This window comes from Euphorbia lathyris, chromosome 1 (assembly GCF_963576675.1).
Source record: "Euphorbia lathyris chromosome 1, ddEupLath1.1, whole genome shotgun sequence".
Classification (NCBI taxonomy): Eukaryota; Viridiplantae; Streptophyta; class Magnoliopsida; order Malpighiales; family Euphorbiaceae; genus Euphorbia; species Euphorbia lathyris.
The window spans coordinates 86,222,945-86,232,583 of NC_088910.1; the positions used below are offsets into that span (position 1 = coordinate 86,222,945).

Genomic DNA, 9,639 nt, shown 5'->3' on the forward strand with positions numbered 1-9,639 from the left:
TCAAAAACATGCTATTGAGTTTCTATACGCAAATAAATTATTAAATCATATCAATTAAATTTAATGTTAATTTTATTTATTTATTTTTTTGAATGCTAACTTTATTTAGAATCCATTATTAATAAGTTGTATATTTTAAAAAAATAAAAAATTAATTAAAAATGCAATAATATATCAAATTTTTTATAATAATATATTTTTTTTTGGTAGTTGATGCCTTATTCATTTTGTAGTACATACATATATATATATATAATATTAATTATTTTCACTAATAACAAAAAAAATTAATATCACATTAAATAATAACAATTTTTTCTTTTTATTAGTAAAAATATGTATGACTTTAATGAAAATAGATAAATAAAATGGAATAAGGTGGAAAAATAACCTCTAACGTTTACAGCCAACATAAAGTCTAAAATGGTGCAATTTGACCTTGAACGACACTAAAAACAATTTTACCCCTTATATTAATAAATTGAATCAATTACAGAGACTATTATAACAAACAAATATTTTTTTTTCTTATTCTGCACCAATTACATAAACATTGTTTATAAAGAAAATAAGGGATAAGATACCAAAATAGGACTATGGTTTTGGAGAAATATCAATTTAGGCTCCACGTACAAAATAGCACCAGTATAGGGCTAACGTTAAAAAATGTATCAATTTAGACATCGAGAACGGATTGGATGCGTCATTTCTAATTCTCCGTTAAGTTTTTATTTCTTCCTCCACGTACAATTGGAAGAATTTAATGGAATAATATAAACGTTGTGAATCATTCCATTATCGAGGTATAAATTGGGCCATTTTTTAACGCTAAACCTATATTGGTGTTATTTTGTACGTGGAGCCTAAATTGATAATTCACTAAAAACTGTAGGCCTATTTTGGTACATTATCTTAAAAAATAATAATTTTTATGATTTAATAATAGAATTGAAGAACAATGTCTTTAATTTCGGAAAAATATGTGATTTAATAAAACACATAATTGTCCTAAATAACTCTATAACCTTATTCATCAATCAAATTGACAATTTTAAAACCTTTTAGCAGGGGCCCCTTCATCCCATTAAAAAAAAATTAGTTAAAAAATAAGTAATGTTTTGGGTAAGGAGCAATTTTATCCCTAACGTCTAAAATGGTACAATTTTATCCCTAATGTTGGAAGCCAAGAGCAATTTTACCCCTAACGTTGATAAATTGGGTTAATTTGAGAAATAATTCATCAAACTGTCTTCTCGGTCATGAATAATAGTGTCTGAAATTGATCCAATTTATCAACGTTAGGGGTAAAATTGGTGCAAAATTACAAAATTGATATGCAATTGGTGCAAAATAAAGAAAAAAATGACTGTATTTTATAATAGTGTCTTAAATTGATCCAATTTATCAGCGTTAGGGATAAAATTGATCTTGGCTACAAACATTAGGGGTAAAATTGCACCATTTTAGATGTTAGGTGTAAAATTGCACCTGACCCAAAACGTTAGGGATATTTGATGCGTAACAACCCGAGAATCCCGGAAATGGATGATTACGAGTCGGAAACATTATAATTTACGTTTTTTATAAAAAAAATCATGAAAATAATGCATGACAATTGAACGATTTTGCATTTTTCGTTACCAAAAATTGAACAATTTTGCATTTTTTGTCATAAAAAATTGAACAATTTTACATTTTTTGTCTAAAAATTTTTTACGTAGAATTTTGCCCCCTCCTCCCTCAAATCCTGGATTCGCCACTGCTTTTTAGAGTAAAAATTGCATATTCAACATTATATGACAAACCATAAAAAAAAATTGGAGGGGGGAAACGCATACAAAGGAAATCAGAAATAAAGAAGTTAATTATTTTTGTACTAAATCCATATTTCCAATAGAAAAACACCTACCATGCAAAAATTCAGAAATAAAACAAATTTGAAACCACAAAAAAGAAAATTAAAGAAGTTGAATTGAAAGTCACAAAGTAAAATTAGGGAAAGTTTTGTTATTTTCTAGTGATTGTACTAGCTATTGAGTGATTCTCCTTTAACTTTTGATGCGTTTCGAATCTACATAGAGTTTGTCTTTATATGCATGGATGCCTACAGAGATCTGCAAAACTGATAATAAAAAATCATTTCAATCTGATTAAGAAACCAATTATAAAGGAATCAATTCAAACAAAATATTCAAAATTACCAGTTCCATAACTAGAAAAAGTTTCGGTCCAAGAACATAGAAGGAAGAAGGAATTAATTATCTCTTCCCTGCAAATCCATGTTAGAATGAAACCTTAATTTCTTAGACAAAAGAGAAAAAAAATGAAACAAATAACTTGACAATAGCGGAGACTCACCATGAAGAAAAAAAAATTGCAACAGATGCCAGCATCTTGAATCTACCCAATCAATAGAATTTGATTTAACATTCTCTCCCCCAAAAGGTAAATTTCTCAAGATTCTAGTACCTTCAATGATGGTCACTGTAGGAATTGAGCATGAAATTGCAATTGCTTAATCATGATTCTATCCTCATTTTATATGATGAAAAATTCAAAATTAATTCACAAAACCAAAACCAAAACAATGTTGTAAAAGAAGTTCCAACTTTAAACTGAAATTTATATATTTCTATCAATTTTTTGCTTTAACGTATACTTGGAGAGAAATTTATGTTTTTATTTACCTTTTTTTTATTGCTTCAACATGGGAAGTTTTTCATCCAGCATGATAACATCCTATAATAAAAAGAAAAAGAAAAGGCATCAGATTTTTAAACTGTAGAATAATGTGAACTATATCTAAGACTGTAAATGAAGATTCAAAGGTTACATCCATACTTCTATTTGATGTTCATAATTAAGAGTGTATGCAGTTACAGTTTTTGTTTAACACATAGTAGCTAGCCAAAGAGTAAATTAACTTGAGTAGAGTATCAGTTTGACGAGGGCGAGCCTTGGCGCAACGGTAAAACGTTGTTGCCGTGTGACTTGAGGTCACGGGTTCGAGTCTTAGGAGCGGCCTCTTGCCAATTAAATTGGCAAGGGAAGGCTTGCCCCCAATACACCCTTGTGGTGGGACCCCTCCCCGGACCCTCGCTCAGCGGGGACGCGTAATGCGACCGGACCGCCCTTTTTTTTTAGAGTATCAGTTTGACAGGAAGTATAATCTATAACGTTAGAGGCAATAAGAAACCATCAAAGAACCTCACCTCCTGGAAAATCCAGTCCAGGGTTTAATCCACCAAATTCAGAATGATTAAAAAGGGTTCAAGTTGATCAATAATCTTCATCTATATTAATCATAGTCTTCCTCTACCCTTGTTAATTTTATCGAAATCTGTTCTCACATTATGCACAGGACATTAGACGACATAGAACATGTCCAAACCACCTCGTATGTCCTTTATCTTCAAAGGACACATTGAACTTTTCTTGAATACACTCATTCCTCATCGCATTGTTCGGTTTGATATTCTGTTTTATCATATATTAAATGAATTATTTGTTATTTTAGATTATATCATTACAATATTTATATTAAAAAAGCCATGACTCTATGAATGATATAGTTTATGATTATGGATTAAATATACAGTAAACATTATGTATTGAAAATCAATATCTATTTTTTATATAACTAAACAAATAATTAAATTAAATTATGTTTTTTAAATGTAGAAGTTAGGAAATACATCTACCGGCAGTAGTGACTACTATATGTATATATTATTAGGAATTAATTTTTAGTCGCTAAAAAGACAAAACTGCTAAAAATTGTAAACACAATCTGAGTAAACGTAAAAATATTGTTTATTATATAACTACAACATATAAACTAAGGTTCCTTCTACCTATAAACTAATATATAACATAGATTATAAATGAACTATTATATAATTAATCCCTATTTCGGTTGGTTCGGTTAATTCGGTTATATTATCATAAAAACCAAACCAACCGATATTACTGATATATTTCAATGTTTAAAACCGAAACCGAGCCTAATAAACTGAAAAACTGAACTAAAAAACCAAAATTCATCGGTTCGGTCGGTTATTTCGGTTCGGTTCAGTTTTTGAACACCCCTAATTCCAAGTAGTGGAGTTGGTTACGTGAAAGTATTAGTACTCCTAAGAGTTATTTGAGCATCTACATTAGCCTTATATTTCCAAACAAACAATGCATGCACTCAATCTTCACTCTACTCAACCTATAATGCATCTCTCTAGAGCTTGGCACAACCAACTGCATTTATGGGGCCTTTATCTATTACAGTTTAATCTTAATTAGCATCTCATTTGACCAACGACAATAGGTATTTATTATGCAACATTATAAATTGGAATCTAAAATGTTGGTGATATAGAAATTTGAAAATTGCAACAGAACCATTGTTGAAATATCACTTTCTAATTTTAAACTATTTTTGCATCATATTAGTAACACATACCGCAGGTTTGAACTGGAGACTCTAAAGTCTTGTTCGGTTTATTTCATTGTATAACTATTTGATACATTTGCCTCTAGAAACTACTGGTTTTGTTTCTGCATGTATATGCTTCATTTCTTAACTAACAATACCATTCACACATGGGTTTGTGATTATTCTCATAATATACATTCATGTATAATATATCTATTAAAATTAAATACATACTCACTACATGCTTTCGGTTGAAAGTACATGTTAATATCATATTTAGCGGGTGAATCGATTTAAAAATCTTGATAGATTGAAAACTACCAAACTAAAGAAGAAAAATGGAAGGCAAAAGAGGAACCTAAAATAGGAAAAAAAAAATAACGCTACAGTAATAGGAAAAGAAGACTAACTGTTGCGAGGAAGAAAGCGGTCAGAAAATGATGCTTGGTAAACCAAATATTTCGACATCGAATCAGCGTTACTGCTTAAACATGAGGGTTAATCGATTGTGAAACAAATAAATTAAGAGTGAGTTAGAATACTGAAACAGAGGAATAAAAAATTAAAGCTACAATAATAGGAGGAGAGAACTTGATGCTGCGAGGAAGGAAGCGATCAGAAGATACCCGGTAAACCAAAGCTTTCGACATCGAATCAGCGTTACTGCTTAAACATGAGGGTTAATCGATTCTGAAACAAATAAATTAAGAGTGAGTTAGAATACTGAAACATGGGAACAAAAAATTAACGTTACATTAATAGAAGGAGAGAACTTGATGCTGCGAGGAAGGAAGTGATCGGAAAACGATACCCGGTAAACCAAAGCTTTCGACATCGAATCAGCGTTACTGCTTGAACATGAGGATTAATCGATTCTGAAACAAATAAATTAAGAGTGAGTTAGAATACTAAAACAGGGAAACAAAAAATTAACGCTATAGTAACAGGAGGAGAGAACTTCATGCTGCAAGGAAGGAAGCGATCGAAAAACGATACCCGGTAAATCAAAGCTTTCGACATTGAATCAGAGTTACTGCTACATCTTTTTCTTCATTTACAGATTCCGATTGAAACCATTGGAAAGTAAGCTCGAACCGAAGAAGATAGAGGATGAGAATGGTTGCTGTGTCTGAGAAGAAGGGGAAAAGAAATTTGAAAAAGCATCAGTGAGAGATTAGGTAGAAAGGAAGATCTAGGAACTGTTGAAAACGGTAAGGAATGAGTGGATCACAGAGTATGCAACCCCACAATATTTAATTTACCAAAAAAGTCTTCTTAGAACGATGTCATTTTAGGTTACTAAGGGTTTTTTTTGTAAAAAAACCAGGGACAGTACGAGGAGGTTGTTTAAAACGGGCATAATTGAAAATTTGGCAAAAAAGACTATAAAACCATTTGCTCATAATGAAATAGGAAAATGATAAGGACTCAATTGGGAAAATCAGACAAAAAAAAAATACCAAAAAGACAATAAACCCAGTTTTTTTTATAGTGACAATAAACCCAGTTAAATGAAAATGAGAATAGAGATCATAAGGGCTCAATTGGAAACAATGGGTAAAAAGATTCAAATTTCACTTTTGAGAACATATAACTTTAAAGTATTTAAATAAATATGCACATTCCATGTATTTTGATATTGAAAAGAAAGTTTTTGAGATTGAGACTTATTATGATGAATTAGAAAGTTGTTTTTGAATTTACAAGTTTAATTATGTTTATTGTTATTGAGATAATACTCTAATATAAATATATTTTGAAAGTATTTTAATTTTTTTTGAGATAAATTTAATGATAAAATCTAGTGATTTTTATTTATTATTTTTATTTTTTAATTAAATTCGGTTTGAAACCGAACCGTACCAAATATTTTGATTTTACTATTCGGAGGTTTGGTATTGATATGAATTAAATATCACGTAATTTTAGTATTCGGTTTTTTCGATTCAGTTCGGTTGAGTTTTGAACCGATACACAGCCTCATTAGCCACTATTATACGACTGTTCTTAATTTATGAGTTCTTACATTAAGCACCGAATCTTTCATATTACTCGAATGACTCCCAATTTACATTTGGACACATATATTATAATCCCATATAATAATTAAAATAATAAAACCTCTTATAATACACATGATGCATATTATTCGTATTAAAATACGTATAAAAGGATCTACATTCGACATAAAAACCAATTTACTTCTGATAATTTGTCCCTAATTTATACACCTAAAGCTGTTGTTCCGTGTTTCACGGGAAAATCGTGCGTATAAACAACGCCAGCAAAACTTATCTATAAGCCAGCTCATATGGCAGCCGTCCATTTTTCTACCATTACTCTATTTCCCACGGAGTGCCACCACGTGTTTTCCTTTCAGCCATCGATCTTTCTACTCCTCTTTAATCACGTCCGTCAATCTGACAAATCCCACTATATAATAACGGCATTCCTCCTTTCATTCTAACCATATATTCATCTTTTTGGTTTCATTTTCTCTCCTTTAGCAGATCTCCTCTTCGCTTCCTAACATCGATGCCTACAAATTATGCCATCTGCTTGGATGCTCTCCGATCTACATGATGATTGTAATTTCAAGGGGATCGGTGAAGATATTAGGTATGCATAGTTTTCAAATTCTTTATTGTCTTCAGTATGTGTTCTATTAATCAATCTGCTGATTATTTCTGGATTTCTTTTTTAGATCTGATGTTGATCTATCGATTGCGGCTTCACGTTCCTGAATCAGAGCCTCCATAGGGTATGATTCTGTTCGTTTTGGTGATTTTTAAGAAGAAAGATTGATATTATGATGTTTGTTATCTGAATCGCTGAGTCGGCCATTTCCTTGTCCACTGGTGTTTTCCTTTTTGGATGCGTCAGGCGCTTACGAAAGACGGCCAACATGTTTGTAAAGGCTTATTTTGACTGCGTCAGGAAGGCGAATATGGGTAATCTTATCTGATTACAGGACTCCGATCTGAAGCGACTGTATTGATCAGTATTGAAGCTAGAAGATATGTAATATGGTGATTGATGTGGATGAAAGGAGATGTGTGTTGAATCTGAGGATGTAAAAGATATATCAACAGGATGAAATAGCCCAAAATTGTTATATGAATTGGTGTGGCTATTAGGTCCTGGGTAGATCTATCTTTGTCGTCCGACCTTTGCCATGACAGGTGCGCTTGCATGGCAGGTCAACCAATTCTTAATAAAAATGCAAGGTTTCTGTGTTTTTGAGGGGAGATCGCACGGGTATTGCCCGGGTTCTCCTCTCTGTTGTGTGCCGTGTCCTACTTTATTATTCTTTCTTCTTTCTCTCGAATTCATGCATTATATTCTGCCGCGGCTATGACTCTCATCAACGCCAGTTAGTAGACTTCGCCACCTAAATTGCTCGGCAATTATAGGCCATTTCACCACTTGCAAGGTATTCTCCATCCTCGATGCTCCAATTTATTCTTAAGTCTAAATAATTACTTATATAACACTTATTTTGCTCTTAAAAGAAGTAAACAGCTGCTTTATCGATCAATATTATCTGCGCTACATGTTTTGCTCTAAAAGATGTAATTATAAATTGGCCTAGTTGGGAATCGCAGTTTTATGAATTTTGAGGAGTTCTTAATAGCCGGGCGTATGCTCTGTGATATAAAATCAAATTATGCCCATAACGATCATGAGTGCCGTTGAAGTAGTTTTAAATTATTTATAAGATAGGCTTGTTGATTATCGAATTATATTGAATTGTGATCATAAAATAGCAGAACAATAATAATTTTATTCTACAGTTGCTTATTATTCCAAATTTAATTGGTATACTCGTTCCAAGGCAATACGAAGTGCTATGTATATTTATAATTTATAATGCTGGTGCAAGTAGTCAAATGAATTACAGGGGGTTGATTGATGTATTTGCATAAGTCATGTTCAAAGTTGTAAAGTTTGTTGTCCATCAGTTGGTTGATATGTAGGGCTTCAAGCCAAAATTGATTGTAGTTCGGATGTAGTGGAAAAGGAAGAGAGCGGAAGCAGTGGCGAACTTGTCCTGTGGAATTGCATCTTAGCCATTCGTCGATTTCGTGCGCTGCCCTGAGGTGATGAAATAAATAAAATGCCCTCAATTTTGTTAACATAAAGTCCGCACTTATTATTTCGTTGTTTTTTTATTATTTGTTGTTTTTGTTGATTCTCTGCCCCCAAGGACCACTAACTTTCGATTTGAGGTCGTGTATCCTAGCTGTTATTTTTAAGCAGGATGATTTGTTGGTTGTCTATTTTGCTACTAATACAGTGCTCTGTTTTAGATCTCCAACATGTTTTTTTTTCCTCCTAAATATATGAACAGATTCTCGAACAGTTAAAATTCATAACTTCTTTGTAAGCTAAACCTCTGAACTTGAAGAATTGATTTTTTGGATCGAGTCTCCAATCATTTATTTTTTAGGATTAAGCTTCTAAAATTTTCAGATGTTACATCTTTAACATTTAATCCATGGCACCTGAAAAGTCCAGAGGTTAATTATATTTTTGACAAATTAACATATTTGTTTTGAAACATAATAGATGGATGGTTAATTTTAGTTTTGTTTTCTAAATTTTTAATACATAGAAGATGACATCATCTTCTATCAGTTTATAGAATAAAATTGAATTTTGGAATTCTACCTAAAAAAAAGTCTTAAGGGCATTTTCAAGGTCATTTTAAATATAAAGTGTCTTGAAAATCCAGCTCCAATGGAGCTGCCTTGTTGTAAAGATGCATTGCTGTAAAGTTGCAAACCTTGCCTTTTGCAGCAACCACCTTGCCTTTTGAAGCAAGGCAAGTATTGATATAATATTAATTTTTATAAAAATTTTATTATTTGTTTTACTAATTTATATTGTGTTTTGTTTTATATTATATTTATTTTTAATTTATATTATAGTTTGTTTTATATATTTTTTGTTTAATAATTGAATTATTAATTATTGTTTAATAATTATTATTTAGTTTAAAATAAAAATATTAAATTATAAAACATGATAAAAATTAATAAATATATATATTTTGATTAATAATATAAAGAATATAAATGTTATGTGAAAAATGAATATAATAATAATAAAATATTTGAAAAGTAGGTAAAATGAAGTAGATGGTTGAGAAGTTTTGCTGTAGAATTCTATATTTAAAGATAGAGAAAAATAAAGATAGAATAGGGTAAATA

The 9,639-nt window shown here is 31.0% G+C and overlaps 2 long non-coding RNA genes across 3 annotated transcripts; one reads left to right on the forward strand and one right to left on the reverse strand.

Annotated features, from left to right (window-relative positions):
- Positions 1-1,842: 1,842 nt before the first annotated feature.
- LOC136205146 (uncharacterized) lies at positions 1,843-5,649 on the reverse strand. 2 transcript variants are annotated; one of them, XR_010675843.1, is made up of 8 exons: positions 5,423-5,648; positions 5,238-5,301; positions 5,053-5,116; positions 4,837-4,907; positions 2,688-2,739; positions 2,359-2,484; positions 2,202-2,269; positions 1,843-2,122 (listed from the first exon to the last, which is right to left on the reverse strand). It is a non-coding gene; the product is annotated as an uncharacterized lncRNA (long non-coding RNA). The 2 variants fall into 2 exon arrangements; XR_010675841.1 differs by having other exon boundaries at positions 4,837-5,116; positions 5,423-5,649.
- Positions 5,650-6,678: 1,029 nt separating this feature from the next.
- On the forward strand, positions 6,679-8,744 carry LOC136205158 (uncharacterized). The gene is made up of 2 exons (XR_010675845.1): positions 6,679-7,045; positions 7,131-8,744. It is a non-coding gene; the product is annotated as an uncharacterized lncRNA (long non-coding RNA).
- Positions 8,745-9,639: the final 895 nt, after the last annotated feature.